Source organism: Scyliorhinus torazame, chromosome 5 (genome assembly GCF_047496885.1).
Source record: "Scyliorhinus torazame isolate Kashiwa2021f chromosome 5, sScyTor2.1, whole genome shotgun sequence".
Taxonomy (NCBI): Eukaryota; Metazoa; Chordata; class Chondrichthyes; order Carcharhiniformes; family Scyliorhinidae; genus Scyliorhinus; species Scyliorhinus torazame.
In genome coordinates, this window is record NC_092711.1 from 123,347,196 (window position 1) to 123,368,696 (window position 21,501).

The 21,501-nt window shown below is 45.7% G+C and overlaps 6 non-coding genes across 6 annotated transcripts; all 6 read left to right on the top strand.

Moving 5' to 3' along the window:
* The first annotated feature begins 2,961 nt into the window (after positions 1-2,961).
* On the top strand, positions 2,962-3,034 carry trnav-cac (transfer RNA valine (anticodon CAC)). Its single transcript has one exon. It is a non-coding gene; the product is annotated as a tRNA-Val (tRNA).
* A 1,913-nt stretch (positions 3,035-4,947) lies between these two features.
* On the top strand, positions 4,948-5,020 carry trnav-cac (transfer RNA valine (anticodon CAC)). The gene has a single exon. It is a non-coding gene; the product is annotated as a tRNA-Val (tRNA).
* A 6,329-nt stretch (positions 5,021-11,349) lies between these two features.
* Positions 11,350-11,422, top strand: trnav-cac (transfer RNA valine (anticodon CAC)). The gene has a single exon. It is a non-coding gene; the product is annotated as a tRNA-Val (tRNA).
* Positions 11,423-15,547: 4,125 nt separating this feature from the next.
* Positions 15,548-15,620, top strand: trnav-cac (transfer RNA valine (anticodon CAC)). Its single transcript has one exon. It is a non-coding gene; the product is annotated as a tRNA-Val (tRNA).
* A 1,912-nt stretch (positions 15,621-17,532) lies between these two features.
* Positions 17,533-17,605, top strand: trnav-cac (transfer RNA valine (anticodon CAC)). Its single transcript has one exon. It is a non-coding gene; the product is annotated as a tRNA-Val (tRNA).
* Positions 17,606-19,518: 1,913 nt separating this feature from the next.
* trnav-cac (transfer RNA valine (anticodon CAC)) lies at positions 19,519-19,591 on the top strand. The gene has a single exon. It is a non-coding gene; the product is annotated as a tRNA-Val (tRNA).
* The last annotated feature ends 1,910 nt before the right edge of the window (positions 19,592-21,501 follow it).

A 21,501-nucleotide genomic window follows, 5' to 3' on the forward strand; every position in this document is an offset into this window, starting at 1 on the left:
AACAGATGGTGGAGGTAGAAGAGAGATTACACAGTCTGATGTTGTTGAACTGAATAAAATGAAACATACAGAGAGCTGCCTGAATCAACTGGAATTAGTCAATAGAGGTAAGTGAATGTCATACCCCTAGACCAACGAGCCCCGGGAACGTAACAGAAGCACGCTGTTATTGCCATCGAAAGTCGATCTAACATCTGCGGAAAATACTGGAACAACTCAGCGAGTCAGGCGGGATTTGTCGACAGGACAACAAAGCTCGTCTTTCACCATCACCTTTCATTAAAACCGGGGAAGGTTAGAAATGTCGGACGTTTTAACCAAGCCAAATCCTGGTGGGAGCAAACAGAACAACAGGAAAGCGGTCTGACAGGGTGCAAGTCAGGAGAGATTAAATGAGAAAAGGCCTAGGGTTCCCTGGCCACAGAGTGAGGTGAGCATCGAATGAGAGAATAATTACACCACAGTATGAGGCCATTCTAGCCGCTGTGTCTGTGCCAGCTCTCAACAACTACCGCCCGGATACAAAGAAGAAGTGGAAACAAGATTCAAACCAAATCTGCGATGGAAGTACACACAGAATGGGGGCAGCATTTACAGTGTGAGACTGTTGCACACACTATGAGTGTGCAAGCTGTATTGAGCCCAGTGGAAAGATGCGCTGCTGTTCCTCGAGTGTTTGTTGAGCTTCTTTGGAACATTTCAGGAGGCCGATGTCCGGGAGGTCAGCGTTAAGATGCAGCTCTCCAGTCAGTTCAATTCTCCACTTTGGCTCTGTGGATTAGATGGGTCACGTCCCTGTGAAGTTAACGCAGATCATGTTAAGTTCGATCTAATTTCTACATCTTGTGGTTTTATATGTTGAAACATCTGCTTTTGAAAGAAACAGCAGTCGTCTTGTAATAAGTGGCCTGGCCTCTCAGCCTCACCATGCGAATCTGCAGCAACACAGTGAGGTTGCACATTGTACACGTCCGTTGATTTCCAGCTGTTTCTATAGTGTAGTGGTTATCACATTCGCCTAACACGCGAAAAGTTCGAAACCGAGCAGAAACTTCTCGTACTTCCAGTTTAGTCTGTTGCTGACTATTGCCGCAATCTCGTAACTGGTCTTCATCAACGAGGAATAGCAAAATGCATGCACCCGTATGGTTGTGGTTATTTTCGAAAGCCCTGCCTTCTCAATTTAACTTCCACTTCAAGCATAACTTATCTTCAGGTCTGTAAAGTTCGATTCCTGATTGTTTTATAAGTTGAGACATCGGTTTTAAAGAAACGGCTGTCTTCTTGTAATAAGTGACATGGCCTCTCAGACGAACCATGAGAATCTGCAGCAACACAGTGAGGTTGAACACTGCACAAGTCCATTGATTACTGCACCGCCAGCGGTTTCTGTAGTGTAGTGCTGAGCACATTCCCCTAACATGCGAAAGGTCCCCGAGGCCATACCGGGTAGAAACATCAAGTGCTTCTCATGTTGTGTGAGGAATGTTTGCACAAAGTACTTTTGTTCCCCCATCTCGTATGTTCGAGGATTATGAGGTTTAGTCTCTCATGAGCCACTAAAATAAATTCCACATTAAGTCACAAGCACTGAATTTTCGACAGGCAATGAGAAGAAAAGGACCTTCTTATTTTGGATATTCGGAGCTAGTTCATCCACAACAGAATTTCATGCATTTACAAATGCAGATAAACATACTTATTCACCATCTCAAACATGTCTAAATGAACGACAAATGCAACTTACTGCGGATGCTTCATTCTGAAACAAAAACAGAACATACTGGACAATCTCAGCAGGACTGACAGCCTCTGTGGAGCGAGATGGCAGCGGTCGTTCCGGGCCTGGGTGACTCTTTGTCAAAGCTGGAGAACTGGAAATGGGGTCAGATTCAGACTAATGTGGATGGGGCGGGGTTGGCGTGCCCGATTGGGCCTCGATAGAGTGGTCAGCAATAGGTGGAAAATGACGAAAATGTCTCGGACAGAAAGAAAAAGGGAATGTAAATGAGGCTAATCAAGGCTAACAAAGGTGCTGATAGTGGCGCCTCAAGAGATCAGAATGTGTTAATAGCAGAACAAAGTAAGCAGTGTGTCAGCGAACAATTGGCCACAGGGATCAGATTGCTCAAGTAGGATGGTATGGGCTGGGGGGAGGGGGGCAATGCTGAGGGTAAAACATACCAATGGAAGGAATGAAAATAACTTGATGGAAATAAACAGATGATGGAGGGAGAAGAGAGATTACACAGTCTGATGTTGTTGAACTGAATAAAATGAAACATACAGAGAGCTGCCTGAATCTACTGGAATAAGTCAATAGAGGTAAGTGAATGTCCACACATAGACAAGCTTTTAGACAATGTCGCGATTGTCACGCGAACCTATTGGTTCCCTGCTGTGTGAGCTCAGCTTCTCAAAGCAAACCCAATGTGAATGAATCCCGCCGAATGAGCCGCATAGAAATGAAGAAAACATATCGCCTGACCAACAGAAAACGTTATCAAAGGGCTCGTCCGGGATTTGATCCCGGGACCTCCCGCAAGTTTCGCAATTGAGACACCCAAAGCGAGAATCATACTCCTAGACCAACGAGCCGCGAAACTGGCACAGAAGCACGCTGTTATAGCCATCGAAAGTTGATCCAACATCTGCGGAAGATACTGGAACAACTCAGCGAGTCAGGCGGGATTTGTCGACAGGACAACAAAGCTCGTCTTTCACCATCACCTTTCATTAAAACCGGGACGGGTTAGAAATGTCGGACGTTTTAACCAAGTCAAATCCCGGTGGGAGCAAACAGAACAACAGGAAAGCGCTCTGACAGGGTGCAAGTCAGGAGAGATTAAATGAGAAAAGGCAGTCGTCTTGTAATAAGTGGCCTAGCCTCTCAGCCTCACCATGCGAATCTGCAGCAGCACAGTGAGGTTGCACATTGTACACGTCCGTGGATTGCCAGCTGTTTCTGTAGTGTAGTGGTTATCACATTCGCCTCACACGCGAAAAGTCCCCGGTTCGAAACCGGGCAGAAACATCTCGTACTACCAGGTTAGTCTGTTGCTGACTATTGCCGCAATCTCATAACTGGTCTTCATCACCGAGGAATAGCAAAATGCATGCACCTGTATGGTTGTGGTTATTTTCGAAAGCCCTGCCTTCTCAATTTAACTTCCACTTCAAGCAAAACATAACTTATCTTCAGGTCTGTAAATTTCGATTCCTGATTGTTTTATAAGTTGAGACATCGGTTTTAAAGAAACGGCTGTCTTCTTGTCATAAGTGACATGGCCTCTCAGACGAACCATGAGAAGCTGCAGCAACACAGTGAGGTTGAACATTGCATAAGTCCATTGATTACTGCACCGCCAGCGGTTTCTGTAGTGTAGTGGTTAGCACATTCCCCTAACATGCGAAAGGTCCCCGGGGCCATACCGGGTAGAAACATCAAGTGCTTCTCATGTTGTGTGAGGAATGTTTGCACAAAGTACTTTTGTTCCCCCATCTCGTATGTTCGAGGATTATGAGGTTTAGTCTCTCATGAGCCACTAAAATAAATTCCACATTAAGTCACAAGCACTGAATTTTCGACAGGCAATGAGAAGCAAAGGACCTTCCTATTTTGGATATTCGGAGCTAGTTCATCCACAACAGAATTTCATGCATTTACAAATGCAGATAAACATACTTATTCACCATCTCAAACATGTCTAAATAAACGACAAATGCAACTTACTGCGGATGCGTCATTCTGAAACAAAAACAGAACATACTGGACAATCTCAGCAGGACTGACAGCCTCTGTGGAGCGAGATGGCAGCGGTCGTTCCGGGCCTGGGTGACTCTTTGTCAAAGCTGGAGAACTGGAAATGGGGTCAGATTCAGACTAATGTGGATGGGGCGGGGTTGGCGTGCCCTATTGGGCCTCGATAGAGTGGTCAGCAATAGGTGGAAAATGACGAAAATGTCTCGGACAGAAAGAAAAAGGGAATGTAAATGAGGCTAATCAAGGCTAACAAAGGTGCTGATAGTGGCGCCTCAAGAGATCAGAATGTGTTAATAGCAGAACAAAGTAAGCAGTGTGTCAGCGAACAATTGGCCACAGGGATCAGATTGCTCAAGTAGGATGGTATGGGCTGGGGGGAGGGGGGCAATGCTGAGGGTAAAACATACCAATGGAAGGAATGAAAATAACTTGATGGAAATAAACAGATGGTGGAGGGAGAAGAGAGATTACACAGTCTGATGTTGTTGAACTGAATAAAATGAAACATACAGAGAGCTGCCTGAATCTACTGGAATAAGTCAATAGAGGTAAGTGAATGTCCACACATAGACAAGCTTTTAGACAATGTCGCGATTGTCTCGCGAACCTATTGGTTCCCTGCTGTGTGAGCTCAGCTTCTCAAAGCAAACCCAATGTGAATGAATCTCGCCGAATGAGCCGCATAGAAATGAAGAAAACATATCGCCTGACCAACAGAAAACGTTATCAAAGGGCTCGTCCGGGATTTGAACCCGGGACCTCCCGCAAGTTTCGCAATCGAGACACCCAAAGCGAGAATCATACTCCTAGACCAACGAGCCGCGGAACTGGCACAGAAGCACGCTGTTATAGCCATCGAAAGATGATCCAACATCTGCGGAAGATACTGGAACAACTCAGCGAGTCAGGCGGGATTTGTCGACAGGACAACAAAGCTCGTCTTTCACCATCACCTTTCATTAAAACCGGGACGGGTTAGAAATGTCGGACGTTTTAACCAAGTCAAATCCCGGTGGGAGCAAACAGAACAACAGGAAAGCGCTCTGACAGGGTGCAACTCAGGAGTGATTAAATGAGAAAAGGCAGTCGTCTTGTAATAAGTGGCCTAGCCTCTCAGCCTCACCATGCGAATCTGCAGCAGCACAGTGAGGTTGCACATTGTACACGTCCGTGGATTGCCAGCTGTTTCTGTAGTGTAGTGGTTATCACATTCGCCTCACACGCGAAAGGTCCCCGGTTCGAAACCGGGCAGAAACATCACGGGCTACCAGGTTGTTCTGTTGCTGACTTTTGCCGCAATCTCATAACTGGTCTTCATCACCGAAAAATAGCAAAATGCATGCACCCGTATGGTTGTGGTTATTTTCGAAAGCCCTGCCTTCTCAATTTAACTTCCACTTCAAGCAAAACATAACTTATCTTCAGGTCTGTAAATTTCGATTCCTGATTGTTTTCTAAGTTGAGACATCGGTTTTAAAGAAACGGCTGTCTTCTTGTCATAAGTGACATGGCCTCTCAGACGAACCATGAGAAGCTGCAGCAACACAGTGAGGTTGAACATTGCATAAGTCCATTGATTACTGCACCGCCAGCGGTTTCTGTAGTGTAGTGGTTAGCACATTCCCCTAACATGCGAAAGGTCCCCGGGGCCATACCGGGTAGAAACATCAAGTGCTTCTCATGTTGTGTGAGGAATGTTTGCACAAAGTACTTTTGTTCCCCCATCTCGTATGTTCGAGGATTATGAGGTTTAGTCTCTCATGAGCCACTAAAATAAATTCCACATTAAGCCACAAGCACTGAATTTTCGACAGGCAATGAGAAGAAAAGGACCTTACTATTTTGGATATTCGGAGCTAGTTCATCCACAACAGAATTTCATGCATTTACAAATGCAGATAAACATACTTATTCACCATCTCAAACATGTCTAAATAAACGACAAATGCAACTTACTGCGGATGCTTCATTCTGAAACAAAAACAGAACATACTGGACAATCTCAGCAGGACTGACAGCCTCTGTGGAGCGAGATGGCAGCGGTCGTTCCGGGCCTGGGTGACTCTTTGTCAAAGCTGGAGAACTGGAAATGGGGTCAGATTCAGACTAATGTGGATGGGGCGGGGTTGGCGTGCCCTATTGGGCCTCGATAGAGTGGTCAGCAATAGGTGGAAAATGACGAAAATGTCTCGGACAGAAAGAAAAAGGGAATGTAAATGAGGCTAATCAAGGCTAACAAAGGTGCTGATAGTGGCGCCTCAAGAGATCAGAATGTGTTAATAGCAGAACAAAGTAAGCAGTGTGTCAGCGAACAATTGGCGACAGGGTTGCTCAAGTAGGATGGTATGGGCTGGGGGGAGGGGGGCAATGCTGAGGGTAAAACATACCAATGGAAGGAATGAAAATAACTTGATGGAAATAAACAGATGGTGGAGGTAGAAGAGAGATTACACAGTCTGATGTTGTTGAACTGAATAAAATGAAACATACAGAGAGCTGCCTGAATCAACTGGAATTAGTCAATAGAGGTAAGTGAATGTCATACCCCTAGACCAACGAGCCCCGGGAACGTAACAGAAGCACGCTGTTATTGCCATCGAAAGTCGATCTAACATCTGCGGAAAATACTGGAACAACTCAGCGAGTCAGGCGGGATTTGTCGACAGGACAACAAAGCTCGTCTTTCACCATCACCTTTCATTAAAACCGGGGAAGGTTAGAAATGTCGGACGTTTTAACCAAGCCAAATCCTGGTGGGAGCAAACAGAACAACAGGAAAGCGCTCTGACAGGGTGCAAGTCAGGAGAGATTAAATGAGAAAAGGCCTAGGGTTCCCTGGCCACAGAGTGAGGTGAGCATCGAATGAGAGAATAATTACACCACAGTATGAGGCCATTCTAGCCGCTGTGTCTGTGCCAGCTCTCAACAACTACCGCCCGGATACAAAGAAGAAGTGGAAACAAGATTCAAACCCAAATCTGCGATGGAAGTACACACAGAATGGGGGCTGCATTTACAGTGTGAGACTGTTGCACACACTATGAGTGTGCAAGCTGTATTGAGCCCAGTGGAAAGATGCGCTGCTGTTCCTCGAGTGTTTGTTGAGCTTCTTTGGAACATTTCAGGAGGCCGAGGTCCGGGAGGTCAGCGTTAAGATGCAGCTCTCCAGTCAGTTCAATTCTCCACTTTGGCTCTGTGGATTAGATGGGTCACGTCCCTGTGAAGTTAACGCAGATCATGTTAAGTTCGATCTAATTTCTACATCTTGTGGTTTTATATGTTGAAACATCTGCTTTGAAAGAAACAGCAGTCGTCTTGTAATAAGTGGCCTGGCCTCTCAGCCTCACCATGCGAATCTGCAGCAACACAGTGAGGTTGCACATTGTACACGTCCGTTGATTTCCATCTGTTTCTATAGTGTAGTGGTTATCACATTCGCCTAACACGCGAAAAGTTCGAAACCGAGCAGAAAGTTCTCTTACTTCCAGTTTAGTCTGTTGCTGACTATTGCCGCAATCTCGTAACTGGTCTTCATCAACGAGGAATAGCAAAATGCATGCACCCGTATGGTTGTGGTTATTTTCGAAAGCCCTGCCTTCTCAATTTAACTTCCACTTCAAGCATAACTTATCTTCAGGTCTGTAAAGTTCGATTCCTGATTGTTTTATAAGTTGAGACATCGGTTTTAAAGAAACGGCTGTCTTCTTGTCATAAGTGACATGGCCTCTCAGACGAACCATGAGAATCTGCAGCAACACAGTGAGGTTGAACATTGCACAAGTCCATTGATTACTGCACCGCCAGCGGTTTCTGTAGTGTAGTGGTTAGCACATTCCCCTAACATGGGAAAGGTCCCCGAGGCCATACCGGGTAGAAACATCAAGTGCTTCTCAGTTGTGTGAGGAATGTTTGCACAAAGTACTTTTGTTCCCCCATCTCGTATGTTCGAGGATTATGAGGTTTAGTCTCTTATGAGCCACTAAAATAAATTCCACATTAAGTCACAAGCACTGAATTATCGACAGGCAATGAGAAGAAAAGGACCTTCTTATTTTGGACATTCGGAGCTAGTTCATCCACAACAGAATTTCATGCATTTACAAATGCAGATTAACATACTTATTCACCATCTCAAACATGTCTAAATAAACGACAAATGCAACTTACTGCGGATGCTTCATTCTGAAACAAAAACAGAACATACTGGACAATCTCAGCAGGACTGACAGCCTCTGTGGAGCGAGATGGCAGCGGTCGTTCCGGGCCTGGGTGACTCTTTGTCAAAGCTGGAGAACTGGAAATGGGGTCAGATTCAGACTAATGTGGATGGGGCGGGGTTGGCGTGCCCTATTGGGCCTCGATAGAGTGGTCAGCAATAGGTGGAAAATGACGAAAATGTCTCGGACAGAAAGAAAAAGGGAATGTAAATGAGGCTAATCAAGGCTAACAAAGGTGCTGATAGTGGCGCCTCAAGAGATCAGAATGTGTTAATAGCAGAACAAAGTAAGCAGTGTGTCAGCGAACAATTGGCGACAGGGTTGCTCAAGTAGGATGGTATGGGCTGGGGGGCAATGCTGAGGGTAAAACATACCAATGAAAGGAATGAAAATAACTTGATGGAAATAAACAGATGGTGGAGGTAGAAGAGAGATTACACAGTCTGATGTTGTTGAACTGAATAAAATGAAACATACAGAGAGCTGCCTGAATCAACAGGAATTAGTCAATAGAGGTAAGTGAATGTCATATCCCTAGACCAACGAGCCCCGGGAACGTAACAGAAGCACGCTGTTATTGCCATCGAAAGTCGATCTAACATCTGCGGAAAATACTGGAACAACTCAGCGAGTCAGGCGGGATTTGTCGACAGGACAACAAAGCTCGTCTTTCACCATCACCTTTCATTTAAACCGGGGCGGGTTAGAAATGTCGGACGTTTTAACCAAGTCAAATCCTCGTGGGAGCAAACAGAACAACAGGAAAGCGCTCTGACAGGGTGCAAGTCAGGAGAGATTAAATGAGAAAAGGCCTAGGGTTCCCTGGCCACAGAGTGAGGTGAGCATCGAATGAGAGAATAATTACACCACAGTATGAGGCCATTCCAGCCGCTGTGTCTGTGCCAGCTCTCAACAACTACCGCCCGGATACAAAGAAGAAGTGGAAACAAGATTCAAACCCAAATCTGCGATGGAAGTACACACAGAGTGGGGCAGCATTTACAGTGTCAGACTGTTGCACACACTATGAGTGTGCAAGCTGTATTGAGCCCAGTGGAAAGATGCGCTGCTGTTCCTCGAGTGTTTGTTGAGCTTCTTTGGAACATTTCAGGAGGCCGAGGTCCGGGAGGTCAGCGTTAAGATGCAGCTCTCCAGTCAGTTCAATTCTCCACTTTGGCTCTGTGGATTAGATGGGTCACGTCCCTGTGAAGTTAACGCAGATCATGTTAAGTTCGATCTAATTTCTACATCTTGTGGTTTTATATGTTGAAACATCTGTTTTTGAAAGAAACAGCAGTCGTCTTGTAATAAGTGGCCTGGCCTCTCAGCCTCACCATGCGAATCTGCAGCAACACAGAGAGGTTGCACATTGTACACGTCCGTTGATTGCCAGCTGTTTCTGTAGTGTAGTGGTTATCACATTCGCCTAACACGCGCAAAGTTCGAAACCGAGCAGAAACTTCTCGTACTTCCAGTTTAGTCTGTTGCTGACTATTGCCGCAATCTCGTAACTGGTCTTCATCAACGAGGAATAGCAAAATGCATGCACCCGTATGGTTGTGGTTATTTTCGAAAGCCCTGCCTTCTCAATTTAACTTCCACTTCAAGCATAACCTATCTTCAGGTCTGTAAAGTTCGATTCCTGATTGTTTTATAAGTTGAGACATCGGTTTTAAAGAAACGGCTGTCTTCTTGTAATAAGTGACATGGCCTCTCAGACGAACCATGAGAATCTGCAGCAACACAGTGAGGTTGAACACTGCACAAGTCCATTGATTACTGCACCGCCAGCGGTTTCTGTAGTGTAGTGGTTAGCACATTCCCCTAACATGCGAAAGGTCCCCGAGGCCATACCGGGTAGAAACATCAAGTGCTTCTCATGTTGTGTGAGGAATGTTTGCACAAAGTACTTTTGTTCCCCCATCTCGTATGTTCGAGGATTATGAGGTTTAGTCTCTCATGAGCCACTAAAATAAATTCCACATTAAGTCACAAGCACTGAATTTTCGACAGGCAATGAGAAGAAAAGGACCTTCTTATTTTGGATATTCGGAGCTAGTTCATCCACAACAGAATTTCATGCATTTACAAATGCAGATAAACATACTTATTCACCATCTCAAACATGTCTAAATGAACGACAAATGCAACTTACTGCGGATGCTTCATTCTGAAACAAAAACAGAACATACTGGACAATCTCAGCAGGACTGACAGCCTCTGTGGAGCGAGATGGCAGCGGTCGTTCCGGGCCTGGGTGACTCTTTGTCAAAGCTGGAGAACTGGAAATGGGGTCAGATTCAGACTAATGTGGATGGGGCGGGGTTGGCGTGCCCGATTGGGCCTCGATAGAGTGGTCAGCAATAGGTGGAAAATGACGAAAATGTCTCGGACAGAAAGAAAAAGGGAATGTAAATGAGGCTAATCAAGGCTAACAAAGGTGCTGATAGTGGCGCCTCAAGAGATCAGAATGTGTTAATAGCAGAACAAAGTAAGCAGTGTGTCAGCGAACAATTGGCCACAGGGATCAGATTGCTCAAGTAGGATGGTATGGGCTGGGGGGAGGGGGGCAATGCTGAGGGTAAAACATACCAATGGAAGGAATGCAAATAACTTGATGGAAATAAACAGATGGTGGAGGGAGAAGAGAGATTACACAGTCTGATGTTGTTGAACTGAATAAAATGAAACATACAGAGAGCTGCCTGAATCTACTGGAATAAGTCAATAGAGGTAAGTGAATGTCCACACATAGACAAGCTTTTAGACAATGTCGCGATTGTCTCGCGAACCTATTGGTTCCCTGCTGTGTGAGCTCAGCTTCTCAAAGCAAACCCAATGTGAATGAATCCCGCCGAATGAGCCGCATAGAAATGAAGAAAACATATCGCCTGACCAACAGAAAACGTTATCAAAGGGCTCGTCCGGGATTTGAACCCGGGACCTCCCGCAAGTTTCGCAATCGAGACACCCAAAGCGAGAATCATACTCCTAGACCAACGAGCCGCGGAACTGGCACAGAAGCACGCTGTTATAGCCATCGAAAGTTGATCCAACATCTGCGGAAGATACTGGAACAACTCAGCGAGTCAGGCGGGATTTGTCGACAGGACAACAAAGCTCGTCTTTCACCATCACCTTTCATGAAAACCGGGACGGGTTAGAAATGTCGGACGTTTTAACCAAGTCAAATCCCGGTGGGAGCAAACAGAACAACAGGAAAGCGCTCTGACAGGGTGCAAGTCAGGAGAGATTAAATGAGAAAAGGCAGTCGTCTTGTAATAAGTGGCCTAGCCTCTCAGCCTCACCATGCGAATCTGCAGCAGCACAGTGAGGTTGCACATTGTACACGTCCGTGGCTTGCCAGCTGTTTCTGTAGTGTAGTGGTTATCACATTCGCCTCACACGCGAAAGGTCCCCGGTTCGAAACCGGGCAGAAACATCTCGTACTACCAGGTTAGTCTGTTGCTGACTACAGCCGCAATCTCATAACTGGTCTTCATCACCGAGGAATAGCAAAATGCATGCACCCGTATGGTTGTGGTTATTTTCGAAAGCCCTGCATTCTCAATTTAACTTCCACTTCAAGCAAAACATAACTTATCTTCAGGTCTGTAAATTTCGATTCCTGATTGTTTTCTAAGTTGAGACATCGGTTTTAAAGAAACGGCTGTCTTCTTGTCATAAGTGACATGGCCTCTCAGACGAACCATGAGAAGCTGCAGCAACACAGTGAGGTTGAACATTGCATAAGTCCACTGATTACTGCACCGCCAGCGGTTTCTGTAGTGTAGTGGTTAGCACATTCCCGTAACATGCGAAAGGTCCCCGGGGCCATACCGGGTAGAAACATCAAGTGCTTCTCATGTTGTGTGAGGAATGTTTGCACAAAGTACTTTTGTTCCCCCATCTCGTATGTTCGAGGATTATGAGGTTTAGTCTCTCATGAGCCACTAAAATAAATTCCACATTAAGTCACAAGCACTGAATTTTCGACAGGCAATGAGAAGCAAAGGACCTTCCTATTTTGGATATTCGGAGCTAGTTCATCCACAACAGAATTTCATGCATTTACAAATGCAGATAAACATACTTATTCACCATCTCAAACATGTCTAAATAAACGACAAATGCAACTTACTGCGGATGCTTCATTCTGAAACAAAAACAGAACATACTGGACAATCTCAGCAGGACTGACAGCCTCTGTGGAGCGAGATGGCAGCGGTCGTTCCGGGCCTGGGTGACTCTTTGTCAAAGCTGGAGAACTGGAAATGGGGTCAGATTCAGACTAATGTGGATGGGGCGGGGTTGGCGTGCCCTATTGGGCCTCGATAGAGTGGTCAGCAATAGGTGGAAAATGACGAAAATGTCTCGGACAGAAAGAAAAAGGGAATGTAAATGAGGCTAATCAAGGCTAACAAAGGTGCTGATAGTGGCGCCTCAAGAGATCAGAATGTGTTAATAGCAGAACAAAGTAAGCAGTGTGTCAGCGAACAATTGGCGACAGGGTTGCTCAAGTAGGATGGTATGGGCTGGGGGGAGGGGGGCAATGCTGAGGGTAAAACATACCAATGAAAGGAATGAAAATAACTTGATGGAAATAAACAGATGGTGGAGGGAGAAGAGAGATTACACAGTCTGATGTTGTTGAACTGAATAAAATGAAACATACAGAGAGCTGCCTGAATCAACTGGAATTAGTCAATAGAGGTAAGTGAATGTCATACCCCTAGACCAACGAGCCCCGGGAACGTAACAGAAGCACGCTGTTATTGCCATCGAAAGTCGATCTAACATCTGCGGAAAATACTGGAACAACTCAGCGAGTCAGGCGGGATTTGTCGACAGGACAACAAAGCTCGTCTTTCACCATCACCTTTCATTTAAACCGGGGCGGGTTAGAAATGTCGGACGTTTTAACCAAGTCAAATCCTGGTGGGAGCAAACAGAACAACAGGAAAGCGGTCTGACAGGGTGCAAGTCAGGAGAGATTAAATGAGAAAAGGCCTAGGGTTCCCTGGCCACAGAGTGAGGTGAGCATCGAATGAGAGGATAATTACACCACAGTATGAGGCCATTCTAGCCGCTGTGTCTGTGCCAGCTCTCAACAACTACCGCCCGGATACAAAGAAGAAGTGGAAACAAGATTCAAACCCAAATCTGCGATGGAAGTACACACAGAATGGGGGCAGCATTTGCAGTGTGAGACTGTTGCACACACTATGAGTGTGCAAGCTGTATTGAGCCCAGTGGAAAGATGCGCTGCTGTTCCTCGAGTGTTTGTTGAGCTTCTTTGGAACATTTCAGGAGGCCGAGGTCCGGGAGGTCAGCGTTAAGATGCAGCTCTCCAGTCAGTTCAATTCTCCACTTTGGCTCTGTGGATTAGATGGGTCACGTCCCTGTGAAGTTAACGCAGATCATGTTAAGTTCGATCTAATTTCTACATCTTGTGGTTTTATATGTTGAAACATCTGCTTTTGAAAGAAACAGCAGTCGTCTTGTAATAAGTGGCCTGGCCTCTCAGCCTCACCATGCGAATCTGCAGCAACACAGTGAGGTTGCACATTGTACACGTCCGTTGATTTCCATCTGTTTCTATAGTGTAGTGGTTATCACATTCGCCTAACACGCGAAAAGTTCGAAACCGAGCAGAAACTTCTCGTACTTCCAGTTTAGTCTGTTGCTGACTATTGCCGCAATCTCGTAACTGGTCTTCATCAACGAGGAATAGCAAAATGCATGCACCCGTATGGTTGTGGTTATTTTCGAAAGCCCTGCCTTCTCAATTTAACTTCCACTTCAAGCATAACTTATCTTCAGGTCTGTAAAGTTCGATTCCTGATTGTTTTATAAGTTGAGACATCGGTTTTAAAGAAACGGCTGTCTTCTTGTAATAAGTGACATGGCCTCTCAGACGAACCATGAGAATCTGCAGCAACACAGTGAGGTTGAACACTGCACAAGTCCATTGATTACTGCACCGCCAGCGGTTTCTGTAGTGTAGTGCTGAGCACATTCCCCTAACATGCGAAAGGTCCCCGAGGCCATACCGGGTAGAAACATCAAGTGCTTCTCATGTTGTGTGAGGAATGTTTGCACAAAGTACTTTGTTCCCCCATCTCGTATGTTCGAGGATTATGAGGTTTAGTCTCTCATGAGCCACTAAAATAAATTCCACATTAAGTCACAAGCACTGAATTTTCGACAGGCAATGAGAAGAAAAGGACCTTCTTATTTTGGATATTCGGAGCTAGTTCATCCACAACAGAATTTCATGCATTTACAAATGCAGATAAACATACTTATTCACCATCTCAAACATGTCTAAATGAACGACAAATGCAACTTACTGCGGATGCTTCATTCTGAAACAAAAACAGAACATACTGGACAATCTCAGCAGGACTGACAGCCTCTGTGGAGCGAGATGGCAGCGGTCGTTCCGGGCCTGGGTGACTCTTTGTCAAAGCTGGAGAACTGGAAATGGGGTCAGATTCAGACTAATGTGGATGGGGCGGTGTTGGCGTGCCCGATTGGGCCTCGATAGAGTGGTCAGCAATAGGTGGAAAATGACGAAAATGTCTCGGACAGAAAGAAAAAGGGAATGTAAATGAGGCTAATCAAGGCTAACAAAGGTGCTGATAGTGGCGCCTCAAGAGATCAGAATGTGTTAATAGCAGAACAAAGTAAGCAGTGTGTCAGCGAACAATTGGCCACAGGGATCAGATTGCTCAAGTAGGATGGTATGGGCTGGGGGCAGGGGGGCAATGCTGAGGGTAAAACATACCAATGGAAGGAATGAAAATAACTTGATGGAAATAAACAGATGGTGGAGGGAGAAGAGAGATTACACAGTCTGATGTTGTTGAACTGAATAAAATGAAACATACAGAGAGCTGCCTGAATCTACTGGAATAAGTCAATAGAGGTAAGTGAATGTCCACACATAGACAAGCTTTTAGACAATGTCGCGATTGTCACGCGAACCTATTGGTTCCCTGCTGTGTGAGCTCAGCTTCTCAAAGCAAACCCAATGTGAATGAATCCCGCCGAATGAGCCGCATAGAAATGAAGAAAACATATCGCCTGACCAACAGAAAACGTTATCAAAGGGCTCGTCCGGGATTTGAACCCGGGACCTCCCGCAAGTTTCGCAATTGAGACACCCAAAGAGAGAATCATACTCCTAGACCAACGAGCCGCGAAACTGGCACAGAAGCACGCTGTTATAGCCATCGAAAGTTGATCCAACATCTGCGGAAGATACTGGAACAACTCAGCGAGTCAGGCGGGATTTGTCGACAGGACAACAAAGCTCGTCTTTCACCATCACCTTTCATTAAAACCGGGACGGGTTAGAAATGTCGGACGTTTTAACCAAGTCAAATCCCGGTGGGAGCAAACAGAACAACAGGAAAGCGCTCTGACAGGGTGCAAGTCAGGAGAGATTAAATGAGAAAAGGCAGTCGTCTTGTAATAAGTGGCCTAGCCTCTCAGCCTCACCATGCGAATCTGCAGCAGCACAGTGAGGTTGCACATTGTACACGTCCGTGGATTGCCAGCTGTTTCTGTAGTGTAGTGGTTATCACATTCGCCTCACACGCGAAAAGTCCCCGGTTCGAAACCGGGCAGAAACATCTCGTACTACCAGGTTAGTCTGTTGCTGACTTTGCCGCAATCTCATAACTGGTCTTCATCACCGAGGAATAGCAAAATGCATGCACCTGTATGGTTGTGGTTATTTTCGAAAGCCCTGCCTTCTCAATTTAACTTCCACTTCAAGCAAAACATAACTTATCTTCAGGTCTGTAAATTTCGATTCCTGATTGTTTTATAAGTTGAGACATCGGTTTTAAAGAAACGGCTGTCTTCTTGTCATAAGTGACATGGCCTCTCAGACGAACCATGAGAAGCTGCAGCAACACAGTGAGGTTGAACATTGCATAAGTCCATTGATTACTGCACCGCCAGCGGTTTCTGTAGTGTAGTGGTTAGCACATTCCCCTAACATGCGAAAGGTCCCCGGGGCCATACCGGGTAGAAACATCAAGTGCTTCTCATGTTGTGTGAGGAATGTTTGCACAAAGTACTTTTGTTCCCCCATCTCGTATGTTCGAGGATTATGAGGTTTAGTCTCTCATGAGCCACTAAAATAAATTCCACATTAAGTCACAAGCACTGAATTTTCGACAGGCAATGAGAAGAAAAGGACCTTCCTGTTTTGGATATTCGGAGCTAGTTCATCCACAACAGAATTTCATGCATTTACAAATGCAGATAAACATACTTATTCACCATCTCAAACATGTCTAAATGAACGACAAATGCAACTTACTGCGGATGCTTCATTCTGAAACAAAAACAGAACATACTGGACAATCTCAGCAGGACTGACAGCCTCTGTGGAGCGAGATGGCAGCGGTCGTTCCGGGCCTGGGTGACTCTTTGTCAAAGCTGGAGAACTGGAAATGGGGTCAGATTCAGACTAATGTGGATGGGGCGGGGTTGGCGTGCCCTATTGGGCCTCGATAGAGTGGTCAGCAATAGGTGGAAAATGACGAAAATGTCTCGGACAGAAAGAAAAAGGGAATGTAAATGAGGCTAATCAAGGCTAACAAAGGTGCTGATAGTGGCGCCTCAAGAGATCAGAATGTGTTAATAGCAGAACAAAGTAAGCAGTGTGTCAGCGAACAATTGGCCACAGGGATCAGATTGCTCAAGTAGGATGGTATGGGCTGGGGGGAGGGGGGCAATGCTGAGGGTAAAACATACCAATGGAAGGAATGAAAATAACTTGATGGAAATAAACAGATGGTGGAGGGAGAAGAGAGATTACACAGTCTGATGTTGTTGAACTGAATAAAATGAAACATACAGAGAGCTGCCTGAATCTACTGGAATAAGTCAATAGAGGTAAGTGAATGTCCACACATAGACAAGCTTTTAGACAATGTCGCGATTGTCTCGCGAACCTATTGGTTCCCTGCTGTGTGAGCTCAGCTTCTCAAAGCAAACCCAATGTGAATGAATCTCGCCGAATGAGCCGCATAGAAATGAAGAAAACATATCGCCTGACCAACAGAAAACGTTATCAAAGGGCTCGTCCGGGATTTGAACCCGGGACCTCCCGCAAGTTTCGCAATCGAGACACCCAAAGCGAGAATCATACTCCTAGACCAACGAGCCGCGGAACTGGCACAGAAGCACGCTGTTATAGCCATCGAAAGTTGATCCAACATCTGCGGAAGATACTGGAACAACTCAGCGAGTCAGGCGGGATTTGTCGACAGGACAACAAAGCTCGTCTTTCACCATCACCTTTCATTAAAACCGGGACGGGTTAGAAATGTCGGACGTTTTAACCAAGTCAAATCCCGGTGGGAGCAAACAGAACAACAGGAAAGCGCTCTGACAGGGTGCAAGTCAGGAGTGATTAAATGAGAAAAGGCAGTCGTCTTGTAATAAGTGGCCTAGCCTCTCAGCCTCACCATGCGAATCTGCAGCAGCACAGTGAGGTTGCACATTGTACACGTCCGTGGATTGCCAGCTGTTTCTGTAGTGTAGTGGTTATCACATTCGCCTCACACGCGAAAGGTCCCCGGTTCGAAACCGGGCAGAAACATCTCGGGCTACCAGGTTGTTCTGTTGCTGACTTTTGCCGCAATCTCATAACTGGTCTTCATCACCGAAAAATAGCAAAATGCATGCACCCGTATGGTTGTGGTTATTTTCGAAAGCCCTGCCTTCTCAATTTAACTTCCACTTCAAGCAAAACATAACTTATCTTCAGGTCTGTAAATTTCGATTCCTGATTGTTTTCTAAGTTGAGACATCGGTTTTAAAGAAACGGCTGTCTTCTTGTCATAAGTGACATGGCCTCTCAGACGAACCATGAGAAGCTGCAGCAACACAGTGAGGTTGAACATTGCATAAGTCCATTGATTACTGCACCGCCAGCGGTTTCTGTAGTGTAGTGGTTAGCACATTCCCCTAACATGCGAAAGGTCCCCGGGGCCATACCGGGTAGAAACATCAAGTGCTTCTCATGTTGTGTGAGGAATGTTTGCACAAAGTACTTTTGTTCCCCCATCTCGTATGTTCGAGGATTATGAGGTTTAGTCTCTCATGAGCCACTAAAATAAATTCCACATTAAGTCACAAGCACTGAATTATCGACAGGCAAAGAGAAGGAAAGGACCTTCCTATTTTGGATATTCGGAGCTAGTTCATCCACAACAGAATTTCATGCATTTACAAATGCAGATAAACATACTTATTCACCATCTCAAACATGTCTAAATAAACGACAAAAGTAACTTACTGCGGATGCTTCATTCTGAAACAAAAACAGAACATACTGGACAATCTCAGCAGGACTGACAGCCTCTGTGGAGCGAGATGGCAGCGGTCGTTCCGGGCCTGGGTGACTCTTTGTCAAAGCTGGAGAACTGGAAATGGGGTCAGATTCAGACTAATGTGGATGGGGCGGGGTTGGCGTGCCCTATTGGGCCTCGATAGAGTGGTCAGCAATAGGTGGAAAATGACGAAAATGTCTCGGACAGAAAGAAAAAGGGAATGTAAATGAGGCTAATCAAGGCTAACAAAGGTGCTGATAGTGGCGCCTCAAGAGATCAGAATGTGTTAATAGCAGAACAAAGTAAGCAGTGTGTCAGCGAACAATTGGCCACAGGGATCAGATTGCTCAAGTAGGATGGTATGGGCTGGGGGGAGGGGGGCAATGCTGAGGGTAAAACATACCAATGGAAGGAATGAAAATAACTTGATGGAAATAAACAGATGGTGGAGGGAGAAGAGAGATTACACAGTCTGATGTTGTTGAACTGAATAAAATGAAACATACAGAGAGCTGCCTGAATCTACTGGAATAAGTCAATAGAGGTAAGTGAATGTCCACACATAGACAAGCTTTTAGACAATGTCGCGATTGTCTCGCGAACCTATTGGTTCCCTGCTGTATGAGCTCAGCTTCTCAAAGCAAACCCAATGTGAATGAATCCCGCCGAATGAGCCGCATAGAAATGAAGTAAACATATCGCCTGACCAACAGAAAACGTTATCAAAGGGCTCGCCCGGGATTTGAACCCGGGACCTCCCGCAAGTTTCGCAATCGAGACACCCAAAGCGAGAATCATACTCCTAGACCAACGAGCCGCGGAATTGGCACAGAAGCACGCTGTTATAGCCATCGAAAGTTGATCCAACATCTGCGGAAGATACTGGAACAACTCAGCGAGTCAGGCGGGATTTGTCGACAGGACAACAAAGCTCGTCTTTCACCATCACCTTTCATTAAAACCGGGACGGGTTAGAAATGTCGGACGTTTTAACCAAGTCAAATCCCGGTGGGAGCAAACAGAACAACAGGAAAGCGCTCTGACAGGGTGCAAGTCAGGAGAGATTAAATGAGAAAAGGCAGTCGTCTTGTAATAAGTGGCCTAGCCTCTCAGCCTCACCATGCGAATCTGCAGCAGCACAGTGAGGTTGCACATTGTACACGTCCGTGGATTGCCAGCTGTTTCTGTAGTGTAGTGGTTATCACATTCGCCTCACACGCGAAAGGTCCCCGGTTCGAAACCGGGCAGAAACATCTCGTAGTACCAGGTTAGTCTGTTGCTGACTACAGCCGCAATCTCATAACTGGTCTTCATCACCGAGGAATAGCAAAATGCATGCACCCGTATGGTTGTGGTTATTTGCGAAAGCCCTGCCTTCTCAATTTAACTTCCACTTCAAGCAAAACATAACTTATCTTCAGGTCTGTAAATTTCGATTCCTGATTGTTTTCTAAGTTGAGACATCGGTTTTAAAGAAACGGCTGTCTTCTTGTCATAAGTGACATGGCCTCTCAGACGAACCATGAGAAGCTGCAGCAACACAGTGAGGTTGAACATTGCATAAGTCCATTGATTACTGCACCGCCAGCGGTTTCTGTAGTGTAGTGGTTAGCACATTCCCCTAACATGCGAAAGGTCCCCGGGGCCATACCGGGTAGAAACATCAAGTGCTTCTCATGTTGTGTGAGGAATGTTTGCACAAAGTACTTTTGTTCCCCCATCTCGTATGTTCGAGGATTATGAGGTTTAGTCTCTCATGAGCCACTAAAATAAATTCCACATTAAGCCACAAGCACTGAATTTTCGACAGGCAATGAGAAGAAAAGGACCTTACTATTTTGGATATTCGGAGCTAGTTCATCCACAACAGAATTTCATGCATTTACAAATGCAGATAAACATACTTATTCACCATCTCAAACATGTCTAAATAAACGACAAATGCAACTTACTGCGGATGCTTCATTCTGAAACAAAAACAGAACATACTGGACAATCTCAGCAGGACTGACAGCCTCTGTGGAGCGAGATGGCAGCGGTCGTTCCGGGCCTGGGTGACTCTTTGTCAAAGCTGGAGAACTGGAAATGGGGTCAGATTCAGACTAATGTGGATGGGGCGGGGTTGGCGTGCCCTATTGGGCCTCGATAGAGTGGTCAGCAATAGGTGGAAAATGACGAAAATGTCTCGGACAGAAAGAAAAAGGGAATGTAAATGAGGCTAATCAAGGCTAACAAAGGTGCTGATAGTGGCGCCTCAAGAGATCAGAATGTGTTAATAGCAGAACAAAGTAAGCAGTGTGTCAGCGAACAATTGGCGACAGGGTTGCTCAAGTAGGATGGTATGGGCTGGGGGGAGGGGGGCAATGCTGAGGGTAAAACATACCAATGGAAGGAATGAAAATAACTTGATGGAAATAAACAGATGGTGGAGGTAGAAGAGAGATTTCACAGTCTGATGTTGTTGAACTGAATAAAATGAAACATACAGAGAGCTGCCTGAATCAACTGGAATTAGTCAATAGAGGTAAGTGAATGTCATACCCCTAGACCAACGAGCCCCGGGAACGTAACAGAAGCACGCTGTTATTGCCATCGAAAGTCGATCTAACATCTGCGGAAAATACTGGAACAACTCAGCGAGTCAGGCGGGATTTGTCGACAGGACAACAAAGCTCGTCTTTCACCATCACCTTTCATTAAAACCGGGGAAGGTTAGAAATGTCGGACGTTTTAACCAAGCCAAATCCTGGTGGGAGCAAACAGAACAACAGGAAAGCGCTCTGACAGGGTGCAAGTCAGGAGAGATTAAATGAGAAAAGGCCTAGGGTTCCCTGGCCACAGAGTGAGGTGAGCATCGAATGAGAGAATAATTACACCACAGTATGAGGCCATTCTAGCCGCTGTGTCTGTGCCAGCTCTCAACAACTACCGCCCGGATACAAAGAAGAAGTGGAAACAAGATTCAAACCCAAATCTGCGATGGAAGTACACACAGAATGGGGGCAGCATTTACAGTGTGAGACTGTTGCACACACTATGAGTGTGCAAGCTGTATTGAGCCCAGTGGAAAGATGCGCTGCTGTTCCTCGAGTGTTTGTTGAGCTTCTTTGGAACATTTCAGGAGGCCGAGGTCCGGGAGGTCAGCGTTAAGATGCAGCTCTCC